The sequence below is a fragment of the Halichoerus grypus genome, chromosome 8 (assembly GCF_964656455.1).
Source record: "Halichoerus grypus chromosome 8, mHalGry1.hap1.1, whole genome shotgun sequence".
In the NCBI taxonomy this organism is placed as follows: domain Eukaryota; kingdom Metazoa; phylum Chordata; class Mammalia; order Carnivora; family Phocidae; genus Halichoerus; species Halichoerus grypus.
This window is the reverse complement of record NC_135719.1, coordinates 138,548,686-138,571,527: the sequence shown is the minus strand read 5'-3', so window position 1 is coordinate 138,571,527 and position 22,842 is coordinate 138,548,686. Positions and strand designations below refer to the sequence as shown.

At 44.1% G+C, this 22,842-nt stretch overlaps 1 long non-coding RNA gene across 2 annotated transcripts in view; it reads right to left on the bottom strand.

Annotated features, from left to right (window-relative positions):
- LOC144382801 (uncharacterized) overlaps positions 1 to 22,842 on the bottom strand; it is a 49,467-nt gene extending 26,625 nt beyond the window's left edge. The window contains exons 1-2 of one of the 2 annotated variants that reach the window (XR_013450205.1): positions 22,542 to 22,842; positions 2,159 to 2,372 (exon numbers count right to left, since the gene is read on the bottom strand). This is a non-coding gene — a long non-coding RNA (uncharacterized LOC144382801). Of the gene's footprint in view, positions 1 to 2,158; positions 2,373 to 22,541 lie in introns of those variants that run through there. The other variant, XR_013450204.1, reaches the window with a different exon arrangement.

Here is a 22,842-nt window from a genome sequence, read left to right as displayed (position 1 = left end):
ATCTTAAAAAAAAAAAAAAAGGTAAAACTTAAAATAGTTCTAATGCTGAAACCTAGTTTTGGGAAGGAATGCAAATGTGTAATTTACATGTTGAAACATAGGTGTATGGTTATCTCTTAAATTTCAAAGTTTAGTTTACTTTTACTCCTGCCACAGGAATATTCCGGTGTCCATAAATCTAAAAATAAAACTGTTGCCAAGCCTTTCACTTAAATATGCAATTAAGATGTTTTTCTTCGGGCAATTATTTTTGGAAGAATAAGATACCAGTGTAAAATTTAAATTGAGCCAACTGGTTTTATAGAGTTCCATGTCATAAGATATATTTGAAAAGCTTAAGTAGTATTTTGCTTTATAATGGAGTAAGTTGGCTAGAAAGGAAGTAAACTAGATCATTGTGTCTATGAAAACTCAAGTATAAGTTAGGGTCATTGTTGGAGATTTTGTAGAATGTATTTTTTCACTGGAGGGGAACTGGGCCAGATTTTCTCAGAGATTCCTTCTAACTCTGAAAGTCTAAGATTTTAGTAAACTTCAGATTAATACTTTATGGAATTTACCTTAATATCAGACTGGGAGGCATTTTGGGGGTGTTTAATCATTATTCTGGAAATATATCCTGAGTTGGGGCAATGGAGGAAAAGTCCCTTTTCATTGTGATTAAAGGCATGTTGACAGTAGAGGGGGAAAAAAAAAAGAGCTTTTGCAGCTCTGAAAGTGCTTTATAGAAGCATTTAATCCATTTCTTAAATCTTTTTTTTTTTTTTAAGATTTTATTTATTTATTTGACAGATAGCGAGAGCAGGAACACAAGCAGGGGGAGTGGGAGAGGGAGAAGCAGGCTTCCTGCCGAGCAGGGAGCCTGATGTGGGACTCGATCCCAGGACCCTGGGATCATGACCTGAGCCGAAGGCAGACGCTTAACGACGGAGCCACCCAGGCGCCCGCATTTAATCCATTTCAAGTTTCTCTTCTGTTTCTGCTGATCTTCAAGTCCTTTTTGAATAGAATGTGAGGATCACTTCCTGTCATTATTGGGTTTGGGAGTTTGACCTTCCCCTCCTCTCCCCAAAATGACTATCCTCTGATAACTGGCCATGTGTGGTGGCCAGTACCCTGTAGGATCTGGATCATGATCAATGGTGAATATTTTTCTAGTTTAATTCCAGAAGAAAACCCTTGTGATCAGAACCCTTTTGGGTGGGTGCCAGCCGCACACCTCCCACTGTCCCCCAGCATCCATCCCGTTGAAGAGGAAATCATTGTTTCCCTTGGCTGCTCGTGCCTGCCAAGTGTCCGGGAAGCACATTAGACCCCCAGGAAGGGGTCTCCTTGGCCCTGGATAAGTTGTGATCTGGTGGATTGTTCCCCTGACCAGTGGAAGGTGACCCTCAACAAAACTATGACGTAAGAAAGGTTATTTTTTATACCATTCACCCTGGTTCCCACATTTTTTCCTCCCTGGTCACCCAGTGACAGCTTTCATCTTTAGACTTTCAGAGTCTTGATTTAGTATTCTTCACAACACACCCTCTCCTCCAGCTTGCTTTCTGGAAAGGACGTGTTATTAATATGCTAATGCAAATTTAGGTTAATGTCTGATCTCTCCCAGGGATATATGCATTTCAAACCTTTCTTCTTCTGCAGTGACAGCATCCGCAGACAGCAGAGGTATTTGGGGCCCTTGTGGAAAGTATGTCGCATTAAACTGTCTCCCAGCCTGCCTTCTGTTAAGGTCTCAACAACCTCTAGTCTCATCTCCAGCATGGCCCTCATACCTCTTTCTCTCGTTCATTTATTCAGTATATTTGCTATATAGCAAATACCTGTGGAGCACCAGTGCCAGGCCCAGGGCATACCACAGTGAGCTAAAGAAGGCACAGTCCCTACTGTAAGGGACTTTACAGTCTACTGAGAGAGTGGGACAATAAAAAACTTGCATAAATAAATGTCAAGTTACAACTGCGGTAAATGCTACAAAGGGGGTGGGGAACAGAGTGCTGTGTGTATATGATAGGGGATTCGATGGAGCCAGGAGGTCCCGGACACCCTCCCTGAGAGAGTTTGGCTGAGTGAGAGTTAATGAGACAGAAGGAATGACAGATATATTGGTTGCCCAGGATAGCCATAATAACATACCAAACCTTGGGTTGCTGAAAACATCACTAATTTATTGTCTCACAGTTCTGGAACCTGGAAATCCAAAATCAAGATGTCAGGAAGGCCATGCTCTCTGATGGTTCCAGGGGAGAATCCTTCCTTGCCTCTTCTCACTTCTGGTATTTGCTGACCATCCTCGGTGTCCCTTGGCTTGTAGACGTGCCACTTGAGGTTGTCTTCTGTATGTGTCTGTCTCTGTGCCCAAACTGCTCCTTTGGAATAAGAACGTCAGTCATGTTGGATTAGGACCCACCCTAATGACCTCATTTCAACTTGATTACTTCCGCAGAGACCCTGTCTTCAATGAGGTCACATTCTGGGGTCCTGGGGGTTGAGACTTTAGCCTATCTTTCTGGGGGCCACAATTCAAGCCGTAACAGGGTGAAGAGTAGAAGAGTATTCTAGGCAAGGGAGACAGAACACGCCAAGGTCCTTTGGCAGGAGGACGCATGGCCTGCATGGTGTGGAGAGTGAGTGGGCAGTGTGGTGTGAGAAGAAGCTAGAAAGGAAGTGAGATTAGTTGTTAGGCCTACGTCAGGGATTTTGGTCATAATGTAAAAGCCTCGGTCAATAATGTTCCTGGTGATTTCAGCAGGAATAAGGCATGATCAGATTTGCACTTTGCAAAAAAAAAATCACCCTGGCTACAATGTGCACAATGGGTTAGTGAAGCAAGAATGGATGCAGATGTTCCGGTGAAGAAGCCATGCAACGGAGCATGTGAGAGAGGGAGAGGCAGACAGGGCATTGGTCATAGAAAGTCCAATCAGTGAGCCTCGATGATAGATCAGACGTGGCACAGAGGACGAAATGGTCAGGGATGATTCGTTCCTCGATTTCCAACTCCTTTGCTGAATGCATGCAGGGGGACACTGAGGAAGAGCCTGGTTAGGGGGCAAAGAGGGGAAGAGGAGACATTTTCTCACTTAGCAGGACTCTCTAGGATTTTCCCTCCCTGGCTTTCCTGTGTGACAAGGCAAAGTGGACTTCCCCCTCCTGTCACAGATAGTCCTCAGCCCCGGGCTGATGCCTCAGGCTGGGGCGGGTGTTTTCTCCTCCTGTGTCTGATAGAGTCTAATCTGACAGCCGCTATAAATACAGGAGGAACCGAAGACCACCACGTCTTGAGTAATTCAGTTTGGGTAATCTTATCAGTAAATCGCAAGATACGTCATGGTATCAAAATAGATGATCATCTCCATTTAAAAAATAAAACTTTGGATTTTCAGTCACTTCAAGGCAGACCTTTTCTATTTTTCTTCTGAGGCAGGAAAAAAAAAAAAAGTTATGTAATTTTTTTTAATGCCATGGTGTAGGCAAGTCCAAGCCAGAACAAAGTCCATCTAGTCCTCTCCATCTGGGTGATAATTCATTTTGTTCTATTCATCCTTTCTGGCTCCTTTTGTTTTTTAAATTCTGGATTCCATTGGTCCTTAATATAAAACTTTCTGGAATGCCTCTATGTTTTCTTGTTCTTATGTATCCCATTCTGCATTTCCTATATTAAACGTTGTGTCCCAGGTATGCATTCGTGGGCTGGCCTTCAGCTGCACCTGCCTGGGCGCGTTGAAATTGCTGACAAGAAAGAGGGAGCCCCAGCAGGTTGGCAACTCAGGAACACTAGTTCATACCAGCGTCAGTGGGCTTAGGATTTCCATGAAAGTCTTCCTTTTTTGTATTTTTACCTTTGTCTTTTAAAAAAATTGTATAAACATTTCCTGAAGATATTCTTATTGTAAAGGATTTTTAAAAATACAGAAGTATTTAAAGCAAGATGTAAAAAAAAAATTATCTGCTATCCCTTTCCCCAACACTCTCCCTATCAATTCCATTTGCTATTTCCTAAGCGGGATTTGCATCTTTAATACGGTTTTTGCCATCTTTCTCTTGCCCCTCCTCCCTCCCTCTTATTCTTTTTAATCCCTTCGAAGGATTCCATAATATAGATGTATCATTATGTAACCGATTTTGTATTGGTGGGTTTTTTTTTTTTTTTTTTTTTTGCTCTAGTTGATAATGCTGCAGCAGACAGTGTTATCTATCTGTGCATTTTTCTCCATATGTGAATGTATTTCTTTAGGTTAGATTCAGAGAAGTAGTATCCTGGGCATATGCATTTAAATTTTTGGAAAATGTCTTCTGGCGCTCTTTCTCCCCACCCCCACCCACCTCTAACCATGCTACTCGGGAACTCCCTGTTCTGGTTTGACTAGTCTTCCTAGCTTCAGGAATTAGGAGCCTAGGGTGCTGGGGGTTGGGTGGGCAACGTGGCAAGCACTGCTGGCATATTCCTGTTCCCTCAGAGGACCAAGAAAGTTGGCAAATGTGGCAAAAGCAAAGGATGTCAGGAGAAGCACCACCACCCATGTTTCTGGATGACCAGGAGCACGGATGGGCACCTTGCTTTAGAGAGCAGAAATCTAAAATTCTGGGCGCTGAAGGAGGACACAGCACCTGCTATACCCTCTTAGTTGGTTTCAATGGAAATTAACTTCTTCTAAGGCTTTACCCAAGTGATATAAATTTTATATATTCTAGAGTTGGCCTCGATTTTTCTAAACCTGACACCAAAACTAGAAACAGCAAAACAAAATGAATTGATTTGACTAAAAGGAAATTTACAAAAACTTTCCGAAGGCAAGAGAAGCCAATATAAGCAAAAATTTAAGGTAAAAAAACAAAAAACAAAAAAAACCCTGAGACAATATATTTAATACATTTATGTAATATATACAAGGCCTGCGTAAGGTCCCATATACATACATATCAGAAAAAGACAAACTCTCCAATAGGAACATGGGCAAGAGGTCATGATTAAGCAATTTACCAAAGAGGAAATACAAAGAACCATAAATATTTAAATGTAAATTGGCATAATATTTCTGGAGCTCATCAGCTTTAGATATTAAACCATGTATATTAAAAGTGTTTTTATTCCCTTATAGTGTAGGAAAGATGTTAGGGTTCGAAGCCAACAGCTAAGAAAGAATTCTTGAGATGTCTTTGGTGCAAACAGGTGATTTTATAAAAGCCCGGGGACAGGACCCGTGGGCAGAAAGAGGTGCAATCGGGTCATGACGAGTGGCCCAAGTTGGGAGTGGGTTAGGGAGAGAGTAAGTCTCTAAGGAATTTTGGAAGCAAGGTTTCCAGGACCTTGAGGGGGCTAGCTATTGTTGGGAAAAGTTCATTTATTACTGCCTAATAAAACCCGAGTCATGAGACCCTTCAGATGTATATCGCTGGGCCATATGCTTGGGTGATTGCCAACATGTATCTTGGGGGTAGAGATAAAGGAAGTTTCCAAAAGAATTTTTATATGTTAAAGTAGACTTACAGGATCCTTGTGGGGGGGGGTGGTGGTCAGGCTAGGATTGCCTTTTGCCCTTAGCAAAGTGTCAACATCGAGGCAGTTGAGTCCCGAGAGGAATGTCCCTCTGCCTGTCTCAAGGACTTGTCAATGGGCTGTAGGTAGTAAGGAAATTTAATAATTTTTCTTCTGCCTTTGTTTCCCACATCACCTTTGACCTAGAAATTCCACTTCTTAGAATTTATCCTAAGGAAATAATGATGGATGTGCACAACGGTTTAATTTATAGATATTAATTTCAGGCTTATTTGTAATATTTTAAAAGTGGGATATAATCTACCAGAGAGAAGTGATCCATGAATCATGGTACAACAAGATAATTGTAATGGATTCATAGAATGTCATTGATGTTGTGAAATGATTAGCAGGCAAAGATCCTCATGGTATACTGTTAAGTGAAAAAAAAAAATCAAATTCTGAAGCATCATGCACATTGTGATGCCCCTACTTTGTGTTCCCTAAAATATACTTATCCATGGCAGGAAAGGCCAAAACCTTAATAGCAGTTATCTGGTTTGGGGGGATTATGACTGATTTTCATTTTATTATTTTTGCTTGTCTATAGTTCTTAAATATTTCATGTATTATGAAAATTTATTTTTGAGGAATTTTCTATTTTTCATGTATGATTTTTTTTAAAGATTTTATTTGTTTATTAGAGAGGGAGAGAGAGAGAGAGAGAGAGAGAGCGCGCACAAGGAGGGGGGAGGGGCAGAGGGAGAGGGAGAAGCAGGCTCCCCACTGAGCAGGAAGCCCAACGCTGGGCTCATCCCAGGACCCAGGGATCATGACCTGAGCTGAAGACAGACACTTAACTGAGCCACCCAGGTGCTCCTCAAGTACTATTTCTAATTCATTGATCTTTCTTCATCTCCTTATATCTACATATTAAAACATTACCCACTTTTGTAGAGTCTCCCATTTTAGGGTCACTTTCTGGGAATCTTTAGTGAGTAGAGGTGCTAAGTCATGCCTTAAAGATATGGAAGAACAGGGACACCTGGATGGCTCAAGTCAGTTAAATGTCTGGCTCAGCTCATGATGTCAGGGTCATAAGATCCAGCCCCATTTTGGGCTCTGTACTGGGTGTGGATTCTCTCTCTCCCTCTCCTGCACTTGTGCTCTCTCTCTCGCTCAAAAACAAAAATGAAAGAACGGACTTAGAGGTAAGAAAATAAAATACCTCAAACTTTTGTAATAAAATTTTATTATGATTTAAGACATGAGACACACTATCTAATAAATGGCTCACAAACACACCCCTAGAAATACATTTTGAGCATATTTCTGGCTCATTTTTAGTCATGTGTGGATAAGTACTAGGGTAGATATTCAGGAATAAAACAAATACTAATGCTACTGTTTTAACTTCCCCAAATATTTATGGATTATATAGTGAATTAAGAAAAATGTTACCACTTTCAGTTGTTAATACTTTTTGAACTGGGAATTAGTTCACTCATGCAGTTTATTTATATTTAAAGATTTTATTTATTTATTAGAGAGAGAGCACAAGCAGGAGGAGTGGCAGGCAGAGGGAGAGGAAGAAGCAGGCTTCCTGCTGAGCAGGGAGCCCGACGTGGGGCTTGAACACAGGACCCTGGGATCATGACCCAAGCCAAAGGCAGATGCTTAACTGACTGAGCCACCCAGGCGCCCCTCATGCAGTTTATTTTTAATTCACCTTATTTTACTCAAAAATCTCTTTCTGCAGGTTAAAATAGAATGCTCCTTTTGTAATGATATTACTCAGATACCCTGAACGTGATGATTTGCTTCACACCTGATTCTCATCTTTGAGAACATGGTTTCCAGTGAAGAGGGATTTGCCTCATCACGTCTTCCAAAGACAAAGTGCCATACCCATATAGATGAATAGTCAGTTTTGATTAGTTTATCACCTTGAGCTTGGTGAAACTAATGGATATTTCAGATAACTAAGCACAGGAGGATGGTTGGATATTCACTTAGTCCTTCATTTGACAAGCTTTTATTTATCATTTTTTTTAGATTTTTATTTTTATTTTAGAGAAAGCATGCATGAGCGTGCCGGGGGGGTGGGTGGGGGAGGGACAGCGGGAGAGGGAGAGAGAGGCTTAAGCAGACTCCGTGCTGAGCATGGAGCCTGATGTGGGGCTCAATCCCACGACGCTGATATCGCAATCTGGGCCTAAACCAAGAGCGAGAGTCTTACCTGTCTGGGCCACCAGGCACCCCCAACAGCTTCTATATGGCACCTACTCTGTGCGGGCACCATGCAGCTGCCCACCCCCATTCCTTTCTTCCTTCATGCCTACCGTGTGCCAAGCACAGTGTAGACTATGACAAGACAACCTGGAGAGAGGCAAACTTGCAGTCAGGCAGACAAAGATGTGTATAGCTGCATGGGAGAAGTTACGCTGGAGAACAGTGGAGGGGAAAAGAATATAATCAGAAACGGCTTACAGAGGGAAGGAGTCTTGCTGAGTCATAAAAGATGAGGAAATGCTCATCTGCGAGGGAATTCATCAGTCTGCCAGCAAAATGGGAGACAGAGGACAGAAGCGCTGGACTGGGGCAGGGGGACCATATGAGTGACGGATGATAAGACCCTAGACAAAGGGAATAGCAGTGAAGGAAGAGAGACAAGAACAGACATAATATGTAAGAAAGAGACAGAAACACAGTCTTGATGCCTGGCTTTGAGATCCAAAAGAAATAAAAGGGGCAAGGGAGACTCCTGAGTCAGGAAGCTTGGAAGTCACCTGGGAGGGTGGATATTGGCACTGTCCCTGGCCACAGGACAGGCTCGGTAGGGATGAACAAACGGAGGCACCTGCGAGCCCCTGGCTGAGTGTATATAGGTCTGAGTTCTGGGGCGGGGGAGGGGGGGAGTCTGGACCAGAAATCAATTTAAGAGGCATCTGTACCTAAAAGGCACTCTTAAATGACAGCTAGAAAGAGCCTGTTTTAGACCCTTAGATGCTCATTTTAATAAATTAGTATATTGACAGAGCCACGCTCTTTTCTGTTATTTCAAATTATTTATCCCATAAAGAAACATCGCCCACAGCAGATAATCACAGTGCTGCAACTTTGAATTATATCACCAGGGGAGTTTGAAAATGTAGAGTCCTGGATCCCACCCCCGGGGGCTGATTCAGTAGGAAGGTGAGGCAGAGATATGTAATGTTCACCGGATATCCACCTCTCACCCCCTGGCGGTGGCCGGGGTGGGGGGTGGTGTGGGGGGAGAGTGATGTGACAGGTTCTGGCCAATGCACTGTGAGTAGATGTGCCAGGAGTCACCTTGAATGTCTTCCTCACCTGCCACATCACCAGCAAGAGACCTCGCCTCCCTGGTGGAGCCACAGGAGACAGCCTGCCTTCCTGAACCCCTGCTTCGCATGCGTTTCCCTGGAGGACACTCAGAACCCCAGTGGACTTTGCATGAGTGAGAAGTAAACCTTTCAAGGTTAAATCACTGAGCTTTTCGGGTGTGCCCGTTACCGCAGCATAGCCTAGCCGATCCTGACCAATGCAGCCAGCCCTTCTGTGGGACCCAGAAGCCAGTTTTATAAACATGCAGTCGGTGATCCGGCTGCCATGGGCCACTGACCACACTTTGTGATCAGTGACCAGAATGACCTTTTGGGATAGCCTACGTCGCGTGGGTGCCTTAGAATTCTCTTTAATGTTAGAAGTAGGCTTGGCTAGCAAATGGTGTGCCCTCCGTTCGGAAATGTTAACAGTATATGTCATTGAAGGAAGCATGATTCATCGGTATAATTAATGTGTTGATCACAGTTTGCTGAGCATTTCCTATGTCCCAGGCACAGTAGTCACTGTTTCACCCTTGCAGGGTAGATATGATTGTACACAGGTAGGAAGTGGTAGGGCGGGGTTTGAACCCAGTTTTGTCTAATTCCAAACTTGGGCGCTTTTTTTTTTTAAGTTTTTTTTTTTTTTTTTTTAGTAATTTCTATACCCAACGTGGGGCTCGAACTCACTACCCCAAGATCAAGAGTCGCATGCTCTTCAGACTAAGCCCACCAGGCGCCCCTAGTTTCAAACTTGTGCTTTGATTCCTATACTCTCATCTGCAAATATTACTCCCCTAATGTTTTAGAGCTGGGGTCCTACAGCTGAGGGTGACTCTAGTGTCTCCACCAGAACGACTTGCAAAGGTTGTGGTAATACTAAAGGTTGTGTAATATTAAACAGTAAAAATTTTCTTGAACTTACTTTACAATTTTCAGCTAAGCATTTTTTAGGCTTTGGGGACAGCTAGCTAGCATACTTCCAATTTTCCTAGCAATAAATGAAGATTTTCGATTTCTAAGGGCTGTGAAGGAAGTTTGCTATAGGGTTACAATTCCGTCTCTGGGGATCCCAGACTCTAATGCATTTGCATATCAATAAACCAAACGGATAGCACAAATTACTTGTAATAAAATCCTTTGCAAGCTTCTATGCATTGACCATATGTCAGAAACTCTACAAAATAATCTCTACAGAGAAAAACAAATATTGTATGATCTCATGTCTATGTGGAATCTAAAAATGCCAAACTCATAGAATTGGAAAGTAGATAGTACAGGTTGCCAGGGGTTGGGAGGGTGGCGGGTGGGGGAAATGAGATGTCCGTCAAAGGGTACAAACTTTTGGTTATAAGATGAATAGATCCTGGGGATCTAATGTACAGCACGGTGCCTATAGTTTATAGTTTACAATACTGTATTGTATACTTGAAAGTTGCTAAGAGAGTGGATCTTAAATGTTCTCACCACACACCTCTAAAAAAGGTAATTATGTGGGGTAACGAACTGTATTGGGGTAAACATTTCACAATATATGTACGTGTGTCAAGTCATCATGCTCTACACCTTAAATGTAATACCATGTTTTGTGTCGGTTATCTTTCAATAAAGCTAGAGAAGAAAAAGTCTGTATAACACATCCTCTCTTGATGCTCAACATCTCAGTGTTCTTGTCTCCTTGAAAACAGACCTGTCTCCTCTTGAGATGCTGGACTTAGATTGCAAGAGCAGAGTTCAGCTAATCAGTGGATGGCAATGACAGGACCCGAGCATGTTTAACAACAGTAGCAAATGACGACAACAGTAACAAAAATACTTCAAACTTCTCAGGAAAAGAAACTGTTGTCCCAACAGACCATGGATGTGCTTTTTTTTTTTTTTTTTTAAGATTTTATTCACTTATTTTTGAGAGTGAGAGAGTGTGAGCATGAGGGGCAAGGAAGGGGCAGAGGGAGAAGTAGACTCCCCGCTGAGCAGGGAGCCCGACGAGCAGGGGCTCCAACCCAGGACCCTGGGATCATGACCTGAGCAGAAGGCAGACGCCCAACTGACTGAGCCACCCAGGCGCCCCATGGATGTGCTTCTGTTAAATGTCAAACTGTTTGATAGAGTCAAATGTTGACGAGCATTCAATGTTGATCTGTTCTTACCAAATAGAAAACCTTGTTGCAAAATCTTATCTACAGCCTACAGCAGTTATCTTGTTAGAAACCTTAATGAAAATGTTGTCTGGGTTTATCTTTCCCTCTCATTTCCCTTCAGAAACAGGTGGCGTGGAGGGAGACGTTACCCTGGGATACCATGACTGGGAAAGTGATTTACCCTGCTTTGGCCAAAAAGGTTGGTTGGTTGGTTGATATAACTGAATGCCAAGTCTCAGAGCAATTGAAAATTAGAATGATTACAGGCAAGCTCATGAAATATCTCCAAGCATGATTTGCTCAGGTCCCATTTTCAAACAAAGGAGCCTGGAAGAAAAATGTCCCTGCAGTTCCAAAGTCCCCCCATCCAAGAACCCAACACCTTGCCTTCCATGGGGAGCCACAGAGGAAGGAATTTACCCTGGGTGGAAAGTTCACTGAACATGCTGCGCTGACTATTTGAAAATTACTTGTTCCAAAAGCCCTTCAGAAACCAGTAATCCTATTAGCTTGGCTTCTGGAACAGTTACCTACCTGCAGCAAAAAGTAATTACAACTGTCAGCCAGCAAATAATTGCTCCAGTGTCTAAATGAATGGGGAATCTTCTCTGGAAGGAATTACTGTTCCTAAATGAGTCAGCTCAGCCTTCGTCTCTGCTTTGGTTGCCGACAAATTGGGCCATCTGCCTACACCAGGGAGGAAAGGTGAAAGGGGCGAGGGAGCTTTAATTGGTGGAAACAGGCAGCTGAGGGACTACGCAAAGCTTATCACCTGAAGGGTTCTTCTGCACTGTGGGAAGCCTTTCCTGAAGACACAGACACCCTAGGCGAGTTTCAGGTCCGAGGATTTGGCCATCGGCTACATCATAAAACCTCCAAAGCTCCGACCTTTTCCTCCCATTCTTTGCCGGTGCTCACTAAATGTACAAGGGTGTCTGGTAGAGAGGAGTCCCTGTGCCCACAGCTGGGTAATAAGGTCAAGAATTGTCACAATAGGGCGCCTGGGTGGCTCAGTTGGTTAAGCGACTGCCTTCGGCTCAGGTCATGATCCTGGAGTCCCGGGATCGAGTCCCACATCGGGCTCCTGGCTCAGCGGGAAGCCTGCTTCTCCCTTTCCCACTCCCCCTGCTTGTGTTCCCTCTCTCGCTGTCTCTCTCTCTGTCAAATAAATAAATAAAATCTTTAAAAAAAAAAAAAAAAGAATTGTCACAATAGACCTTTTGCAAAGAAATGAATGGGAAGGGTTTGGCAAGGGCAGGGAGTCAGTTTGTAAAGAGAAAAAAGAACAAGGCCTTTCCAGTAAGGCTCAAAGGCCCCCAGTGCTCAGGACTCCAAAAGGACCCCACTTTCACCTCCTGAAAAGCCAGCCCTACTTTGGTTGGAATCTGCCCACCCCCCTGCCGCCCGTCGCTAATAGCTGGAAGAAGTGGGAGACAGCAGAGCCTCCCCTGGACTGGGAGAACATGGGGGTCCTGGCCCAGCCATGCCCTGAGCCAGCTGCACCGTCTTGGCTCAGCTCCTGGATGTTTCAGAAGCTGAAATGAAAGGAGTGGTTACTGTGGAGGGCTCTCTTGCTTGGAAATCCTCCTATAGATTTGGGGCACAGTTGGGCCGTGTGGTCTGAACACAGGCAGAATGCTGCGGGCAGCCTGCTTTAGGGACGAAGGTTTTGAGGAACTCTCAGGAGCTTAACGGAAAGGTTTTTAAAAGGCTCCTGTGTGCAGAGGACCAAAGGGCATGGTTAAGCCCTGCAGGAACTTACAGATAAATTGCTGCCAATTCAGGAGGGAATAGATTGTCAGGTAGGGGGACTGGCTCCATGGTGACTCTGTGCCTACAGGCTGGGACCTTGTGCTAGTGACCAAACTTGCCTGACCTTGACATTATCCATTATCCTCTGCAAAAGAAGATGAAGCGGGAACAGTAGGTTGGTGAGCAGCGTTGTGGGGAGGGAGGAGTCCCGCCTGCTGAGCCACCAGCTACCTGCCTGGTCTTCCATCTCAGTAAGACCTAACGTGGCAGCTCACAGTTGCCTGCATAAATCACAGACCGTCATGGGCTTACCTCGCTGTGCACCAACCTGTCTTTTGTTCTCTCTTCAGCTCCAAGTTTAATATTAATATTGACTCACAATATTAAACGCCTAACTTACCTGCGGACCCATTTACGCATTAGAGACCGACGTTATCGGTTTAGAATGTGTTGCTAAGAGGACATGAATTCTTCCCTAAATAATTATGCCTGGGGTTAGTTGCATAAGTAACAGTAACTAAGCAAATACCAGAGATAATTATTTGCTGATTATTAATTCAGTGTATTTTCTCTCTCCACCTTAGATTTACTTTACTATCATATCTTTGAAAAATGTTAATGAAAGATGTATATTTAATGCACATTAAAGATGTCATTTGACTTTTAATGCATTGCTTAAAACTGCTTATCCATGGGGTGCCTGGGTGGCTCAGTCGTTAAGCTTCTGCCTTCGGCTCAGGTCATGATCCCAGGGTCCCGGGATCGAGCCCCGCATCGGGCTCCCTGCTCCGTGGGAAGCCTGCTTCTCCCTTTCCCACTCCCCCTGCTTGTGTTCCCTCTCTCGCTGTGTCTCTTTCTGTCAAATAAATAAATAAAATCTTTAAAAAAAAAACCCCAAAACTGCTTATCCACTATCATGCTTTTATAAATAATTTTTGATGCAAAGATTAGGGAAAGAATTCACCTGTTTTTTACAGAGCATTTTGTTCGAAATATTTTGCCGGCAAATTCTGACCTCATTATCCCCCACCCCCTTAGATATGTTTTGTTTTGAACGGCACATTCCACATTCATTCTGTAAGCATTTGAGTGCTGCTCTTTGCTGAGCCCTGGGCCCAGCACCTAAGTGCTATAGAAATCGAGGGTAAGCACTTGAATGTTTTCTGTTTTTATTTCCCTTGGAGAGCTCGTCCTTTTTCAAGATTTTAAACTCTAGGCAGGCAACTCTCCCAAATGACATTTGCAGCCCTGTAGACCTCCAGGCCCACATCCCCACTCAGGTACTCTGCCGTCTAAAACCAAACTCTTCCTCTGGGCTGGTCTTAGTCTGGGAGGCGGCTTTTGCTGGGCCTGGAAGTGTGTGGGGGGAGAGGGCGGGGGAGGTGTTCTAGGTTGGAGGGCGGCCGGCGGAGAATTGGGAATAAAAGTAGTGTGGTGGCGCCACCGTCAGGTTCCTGTGGGCACTGCAGGCAGGGGGAGAAAGAACCAAAGCAGTTAAACCTTGTGTTGGGTGGATGAAACAGAGGGATGACGTCAGCGTACAGAATGGACTGGAAGGAGATGGGAGGTAGGGGGACCAGCCGGGAGGATGCTTTAATGTTGCAAGTATAGTGTAACGATAGTATTGATTAAAATGACAGACCAGATAGAGGAGGAGAGGGTCATGGACCCTTTCAGAATAAAACGAAAGCTATGGGTCTTCTCCCCAGAAAAATAAGCATACGTGTACCGAGTATTACGTGTAATTTTGTGGGGGGGGGGTTCATGGGTCCCAGTAGGTGATGAAACAGGTGCATTTGGGATCCGCAAAGGAAACAGGAATAGCACAGTGTAGCTGGTGGAAGGCAGTAGGGAGCCTTGGAAAAGGAAGTAGTTCAGGGAAGAAGGGACCAGGACATGCAGAAATGAGGAGACGTGCTTTGGGCTGTGCACATATGTCTGGAGTTGTGTGAGGAGAGGCCCAGCAGCATGGCTGGGGGGGAGACCTGAGTCATTTGATCTGATTGCATGAGTTTTCCTTTTGAGGGGCGCCTGGCTGACTCATTCGGTGGAGCACATGACTAAGCTCGGGTTGTAAGTTTGAGCCCCTGAGCCCCATGATGGGTGTGGAGCTTACTTAAAAAAAATCTTAAAAAGAAAGAGTTTTCCTTTTGAGAGTAAATGAGCTCCCTGAGTTAACAAAACAGCAGAAGGCATTCAAGTATTTCCCAATATAAATAATTAGAGCCATAAATATGCCAGTAATATTTCTAGAGGAGTTTGGGATTGCTGTCATAAAAAACCATACATAAAGAAACAGACACTAGATAAATTCCCAAGTAAATTGTTTCATTAATATTCATTATAAGGCTTAAAATTAAGCATAAGTTGTAAGAATCCAGATCAGGAGAGAAGCTGGCCATTTAAAATTATAGTTATTAAAGTAAGCTTCAGATGAACAGATACATCAAGATGTCTAGACTTCTCAAAATCGTTTTCCTGGTGTCTGTACGCTGCAATGGAAGGAGTGGAAGTCAAAACACCACATCCCTCCTGTTCCAGGTTCTCTGCCAACATCCCCCAGAGCAGGCGGCTGACAGAGTGGCTCCTTTTGACCCCATAGCTGCACTCAAATGGGAGCTCTTTGGGGTCTGATCTCCTGGGAGCAGATGTGTAGAAATAGACCGCTCTCTCCGAAGAGATAAGGGGAAACAACATGGTTAGTTTCCAAAATACCCAGGGCTGTGGTCCTGCTATACAGGAAATCATCACTCTGATGTTTGGGTTTGGGGAATTCACCAGTTCTCCTGACTGGGGCCAAAATAACACACCTATTCCAGAGACTGAAGTGGGGCATAGCCCTGAATCTTCCCTCAGTCACCCTTCCCAGAGGGTCTGGTGGCCATTGGTCCAGGGGGGCACCGTCCACCCAGTACCCATAAGGCACCACGGAAGTGAGCCCTGGTCACGACTTTCTCAGAACCCACACCGTCTATTCACTCTAAGCTGTGCTAGGTCTCCGCATCCAGCTTCTTCAGATAACCCGAAAGCCGATGCTATACAATGAATGATCTGGGTATTTCTGGAGACAGGGATTGATTTATCAAGGTAATTGTCTGTGGTAGTTTTGGAGGCCCCAGCTAACCTTGACTTCCCAGGGGCTACATGGGATCCACTTGGAAGGTAACAAGCCTGAAAGACCTCCACTCCCCAGAACTTGCAGCAACTGGCATCTGTTGCTTATTTATTTTCGTAGCGTTCGTCTCTTATGGGAAAACATCAAATGATGGGAGAGGTGACTCGAGCCAAGGATCCCAGTGTCTGGTCCTATTAGCTGATGAACCATATTACTGGGTGAACCATGACCCTGTGTAGCCTTCCCTGATGTGGGTAATGAGGATGCTGAGATACACACCATCCCTCATCGTTGAGGAAGGGTCAGACAATAAATCCACACGGTCTTTAGAAGTGTTATTTCCAGTAAAAGTTGAAGCAAAAGATTTTTTTCCCTTGGCCCCCTAAAAGCAAATTCTCCAGAACTGCCTTGGTCTGTTCAGCTAGAGGAACCAGGGCTGGCTTGGGGGGGACCTGTCCTGGTTGAGGGGCTCCTAGAGGAGCTTATTCAGGCTCAGCAAAGGGATGGGTTTAAATCAAGGAAGAATCATGAAGACAGGGTTAAGAGCCAGGGAAGCCATCCTGAGCATCAGGTTAGAGGGTCAGGAAGGCTGTAAGCAGGGAACAGTTCAGAGGACAAGAAGTGAGAGGTCGGGCCAGACAGATGCTTTGTATGACAGATGAGTGAATTGGGACCAGCCCTGTGACCCAGGAGGCAATGGTGTTGGGGGGGGGCCTGTTTTAACTGGGGGTGACCGTAGGGGTGAGGACAGATTGGCCAGCTGAGATATGCCAGAACAGACTAACCAGGAAAATTCTACAAAACTGAGGTTCTGTGATATTTTCCATCCAGAAATAAAATCCCTAAAATTAGAGTTTGCAGTCTCCTCATGCTCTGAGTATTTTGTGTAACTTTGCAAAAGACTGACAAGTGCTTCTGAGTTACAGGGCTGCCCCCTCGTCCCCAGCACAGGCTTCCTTCTGGTGCTTTGTGTGGTGTGATCCCAAGTGGCCTGAGTAGCCGAGGGGCTGCCCCGCCGCTGGGGTGTTAGCAGTGCAGTGTCCTGTCCTCAGGCCAACTCTTTTCTGTGATGATAACAAGCATTTCCTTCTTGCCTTCATCCTTACCTTTGAATGGTAAATCCCTTGTGCCGGATGAAAACCTTCCCTCTCTGTTGGCACATCTGAAATACCTGTCGATTTCGGGTCACAGGGCAGAGGGGGTTGAGCTCGTGGCAAGAAGCTTGGGCCCCCGGGGTTGTGTGGTTACCGGGCCAGCCCCTTTCTGGTGCTGACTCTGGACTCCCACCGAGCCCATTAGCTGCTTCTGTCGCCTTCCCCTCACTCCCCACTGCTCTTCTAGCCCTTCTGTGATTGTGGGAGCCCTTCAGCAAGGCCCCCTCTACCCTTTCTTTACTTCAGCCTCACCTCCCTGTGAGTCTTCCAGCAGGGACCATGTTCTACATTGGAACGCCCCTCCTGGAAACAACACAGGGTTTTCAGGAGATTAAGAAAACCCTGATGGACTGTGCCAGGCATCTCGTCGGAGCTTACCAAAAGAAACATGGAAAGAAATCAGACACATGGATGCCTTTAAGCCTTGGTGCAAAGCATAACCATCACTTCTGGTGGCTCTAAAAGTCTGTAGGATGATGTGACATGGCAGAATTTCAAATCTCAGCTTCTTCTTGCTAATATGCTGGATCCTAGAGATTCTTGTGTTGAGCTATGTGGACAAAGATGGTTCACCGTGACTTTTATGGTTACTCAGGGGCAGGAGATGGGATTTTCCTGAGCATTCTGACTCTGAAAGATCCATTTCTGGAAGGTTTTTCACAAGCCTACCAGCCTGGCACACAGTGTCTCTGGTTGGCATATTAGAGATGCTGATTTAGCTTTCTCTCTTTATTACATGATCCTATTTTTTTTTTTTTTTTTAGATTTTATTTCTTTATTTGACAGAGAGAGACACAGCGAGAGAGGGAACACAAGCAGGGGAGTGGGAGAGGGAGAAGCAGGCTTCCCTCAGAGCAGGGAGCCCGATGCGGGGCTCAATCCCAGGACCCTAGGATCATGACCTGAGCCGAAGGCAGACGCTTAATGACTGAGCCACCCAGGCGCCCCTATTACATGATCCTATTTAAAAGCAAAACTCCCCAGTACTGTTCATGTGATTGCTTAGCGTCTCATGCCATGTTATATAAAGTTTTATAGTAATTGAAAAACTAATGAATAGCACCCCAGGCAGTAAATAAATCACAAAGTTCATTAATTCAAAGCACCGAACATCAATTGGTAGAACACTACAGCACAGTGTAAAATAACATTACCTACAGTGTTAAGAACGGGAAAGTGGGAATTAATTTTATTTTAATTTTTAATGCACTTTTGACTGCTGGAAAAAGACGTTAAACATTAACATAATTTAATATATACACTGACATTTATTAAACCACTGATTCATGAACAAATTAAGCACCCTGTGTTTTTTAAGTATTAAAGATTCAATAGTGATAATTAACTTGAATGTCACCGAGGAAACACTCCTCAGCATATTCTGCAGGATCCCCCACAGATCATGCAGCCCATGTGCCGAAGGTTGTGGAAAACTGCAATCAGCTGCTTGATCATCTGAAAAGAGGTTGAAAGACATTATGCTTTCATTTGTTCTGATCAATCAGTTTGCCAAACCTGTGGGAACGGTGAAAAATCAGGCGACGAATTTGCACCCTCGATGCCACCATCCAGTCTCACGGGAAAAGATCTGTTTCTCAGGTGGAGGCAAATCCGGCTGCATCTTGGAGGTTCTGTCTATGACACGAGCATCACTGATGATGCAGAATCGGGAACAATACTGGGCGTGTTGCTCACGCGTGACGCTCTGAACGACCCTCACCAACATGTGACCTTTCACCGCTGAGGTCTTTGAATTTGAGGGACCTGACTTGAATTTTGATTCTTTAGATGCAAACCTTAATTCAAAATAAGCAGCAAGTTGGGGTGATTTTTCAGTAAAAGGAATGAGTTGTCACTCTGGGGGCCGAATTCGTTGATAAACCAGTCAAGAACCAAAGCAACATACTGTATACTGTTGTGTTGGGTTTTTTCCTAGTCGTAAAAGTGGATTTAGCTGAGGAATTCCGTTCAGTAGGTATTGAAATTGCGCATAGGATTCCAAGTTGCTAGAAAAAGAATTTATTATCTTTGAAATTGGTCAGTGTATTTGTTTAACGGCCTTTTGGCTTAAATGATCTATTGTATCTGGCTACACTGATCAAATTAACAGAGGATTGCCAAGTATCCACTAAGCACATCCGTAAATTCTGTTAGGTAATTACTATTTACTTAGGTTCATAATTTCCTTGCAAATGAGTAACTTCCACTCAAGATTGTAACCCGCCTCATATCAGTGGGCTCTTTGCTGGTGTACCCTGTTGAGCCCCTTCGACTCATAGGCTGCAATGATTTATATAAGAAATTCATAATCAGAAATTGAAATGTATTTAAATGATCCTCAAAGACATAAATTTGAGGCTGAACTGTCCTTTGGGAGATAACTTTTTTCACACTTATCAGGATGAGCCCTGAATAAGGTACAGAATTGTCGAATCACTATGTCATGCACCTGAAACTAACATAACATTGTACATCCACTATACTGCAATAATAACATTAAAAAAAAAAAGACAATAACTTTTTTCTTCTTTCTATGAAGGTAAAAATATTCATTATGTATTATTCATAAAAATATAAAGCTGAATGTGTATATTTCCCCCAACTCCACTACTCAGATGTTACCTTGGTTACTTTGGGATGCATAAAGTTTGTTTTTCAAATATGCATATATATTTGGTCACACTAGCCTATTGTTTTAAAGCCTTTTAAGAAACATGTCATGTATGGGGCACCTGGGTGGCTCAATTGGGTGTCTGACTCCTGGTTTTGGCTTAGGTCATGATCTCAGGGTTGTGAGATCGAGCCCCCAAGTTGGGCTCTGTGCTCAGCAGGGAGTCTGCTTGGGATTCTCTCTCTCCCCCTCTCTCTGCTCCTCCCCCTACTCGCATACGCATGTGCACACTTGCTCTCTCTCTCAAATAAATAAATCTTTAAAAAACCCCCAAAACATGTCATGTATCTTGACAACTTTCCACGTTAACACCTATAAATCAATTTTATCACTTTTAAGGCTGCGTAATATTGTACCATACGGACCTTCAGGTTGTTTCCAATTTTTCATTATTTGTTATGAACCAAATTTCGTTTCCCCAAAATTCATACATTGAAGCTCTCATCCTCAACGTGACTGTATTTGGAGATGGGGCCTTCAAAGAGGTAATGAAGGGGGCGGCGCCTGGGTGGCTCAGTCGTTAAGCGTCTGCCTTTGGCTCAGGTCATGATCCCGGGGTCCTGGGATCCAGCCCCGCATCGGGCTCCCTGCTCCGCGGGAAACCTGCTTCTCCCTCTCCCATTCCCCCTGCTTGTGTTCCCTCTCTCGCTGTGTCTCTCTCTCTGTCAAATAAATAAGTAAAATCTTAAAAAGAAGAAAAAAGAGGTAATGAAGGGTAAATGAGGTAATAAGGGTGGGGCCTTAATGCAAAAGACCGGTGTCCTTATATGAGAGGAAGAAACACCAGGGCAAAGGTCACGTGAGGACATAGGAGAAGGCAGCCATCTACAAGCCCAGGAGGGAGGCCTGGGGAGAAACCGACCCTGCCAGCACCTTGATCTTGGACTTCTAGCCTCCAGAACTGTGAGAAAATAAACTTCTGTTGTTTCGGCCACCAGTCCACTGTGCTAAGACGCTATTACGAAGGCAATAGATGCACACTTAAGATAAATTCCTAGAAAATGTCTTGCTAGTTCAAGAGTACCCCCTTCACCTTCCCCACCTTCCCCTCGAACTGCCTGTAATTTTTTTTTTCTCCTTTGACTTTTTTACATATATTACCAAATTCTCACCCGGAAGATTTCTACCTACATATCTTCCCACCATCGCTGTAGAATCTCTGCTTTCTGCACACATGGGTAGTTTCCATCTTTTAAATCTCCACTATCGTTTATTGTGGTGAAATTTGCATTTCTTTGACTATTAATAAGAATGACATCTTTCCACATGATTATTTGCATATATTTTTTTTGTGAAATGAATTTTCATCTCATTTCCCCATTTCATGGGGGAGAGTCATGTTTGTCTTATTTATATATAACAGCTTTTTAATCTGTCTTAAGGATATTAGTCCAGATGATCTAGTTGTTTTTTTTTTTTTTTTTAAGATTTTATTTTTTTAGATAATCTCGATGTCCAATTCAGGGGCTCAAATTTACAACCCTGAGGTCAAGAGTCCCATGCTCTACTGACTGAGCAGCCAGATGCCCCTGGATGATCTAGTTTTTTAAAAAAAATTTGTGGCTTCATGTTTTATATTTGTTTTCGAGAGTGTGTGTAGTTCAGAAGTTTTAAATTTTAGTTTAGTAAAATCTATCAACTTTTTAAAAAAAGATTTTATTCATTTATTTGAGAGAGGGAGAGAGCCAGAGAGAAAGCATGAGCAGAGGGGAGGGGCAGAGGCAGAAGCAGACTCCCCACTAAACAGGGAGCCTGATGCGGGGCTCGATCCCAGGACTCTGGGATCATGACCTGAGCCGAAGAAAGATGCTTGACCGCTTAACTGACTGAGCCACCCAGGTGCCCCCTCTATCTTTTTAAAAATAGATTTTATTTATTTATTAGATAGAGAGAGCACATGCTCATAAGATGGGGCAGGGATAGAGGGAGAGGGAGAAGCAGACTCCCCATTGAGTGCAGAGCCCAACACAGGACTCGATCCCAGGACCCCGAGATCATGACCTGAGCCACAGTCAGACACTTAGCTCACTGAGCCACCCAGGCGCCCCTGTTCTCCATCTTTTTGCTATCTTTTTCATTTATGTTAGTTGATTAATTTTATTTTTGCATTGATGCGTCATTTCGGCATCAACCCCAAATTCTTGGATTAATTAATCCAAAATTCTTAGGAGTTGTTTGTAACACAAACATCTGTTTGTAAGTTGTTTGTAAAATTCTCATTTAAATTAGGCCATCTTGGGGCACCTGACTGGCTCAGTCGGTGCAGCGTGTTGACTCTTGATCTCAGGATCGTGAGTTCAAGCCCCACACTGGGCGTGGAGCCTACTTAAAAAAATAATAATAAAAATAAATAGGGACGCCTAGGCGGCTAAGTCGGTTAAGCGTCTGCCTTCGGCTCAGGTCATGTTCCCAGGGTGCAGGGATCAAGTCCCACATCAGGCTCCTTGCTCGGCGGGGAGCCTGTTCTCCCTCTGCCTGCCCCTCCCCCTGCTTGTTCTCTCTCTCTCTCTCTCAAACTCTCTCTGACAACTAAATAAATGAAATCTTAAAAAAAAAAAAAAGATCATCTTTGCTTAATAAGCCTATCTTTGATGAGTCCATTCCAATAGGCGTTATTAAACTCATACTATATTCCATAGAAGAATCAATCACATGATCTTGTAGATGGGCTCCTGCTGCCAGTGCCCAAGGAGACTGAATGAAAAAGGGGATGTTTATTATATTACGTTTTGGTCGGGGCTGAAACATGGCTAGCCCTGTGTCTTATCTTATTTCTGGCAATGGCTCTTCATGGTCTTCTTTTCTACCACAGTGAATAAAGGAGAATAAATAAAGGAAAATCCAATCTCCTCTCACGTTCCTAGGTGGGCAACCCAGCTTACCTTGAGAAAGGGGGCAGCGCTGACGAAACTGGCAAGGGTGTGTGCATCCAGGCGTGAGTGTGCCGCTGCGCAGGTCTCCTGCGCCTTGAACTTGAGCGGGGACAGGCCAGTGCGTTGGAAGAAGTGGGAGCCGTCACAGAAGGGCTGCTTTTTGCTGTGGCCACCCACACACCATCTGTAGGTTTTCCTGGCTACCAACTCCACCATGATGGGTGTTTTCAGGGCCACCACGGACTTGGGTGGGGTTTTAGGAAACCATCGGATCCAGGCACTCTGGTTTCTGCGCCCAGCGGCCTCCCTT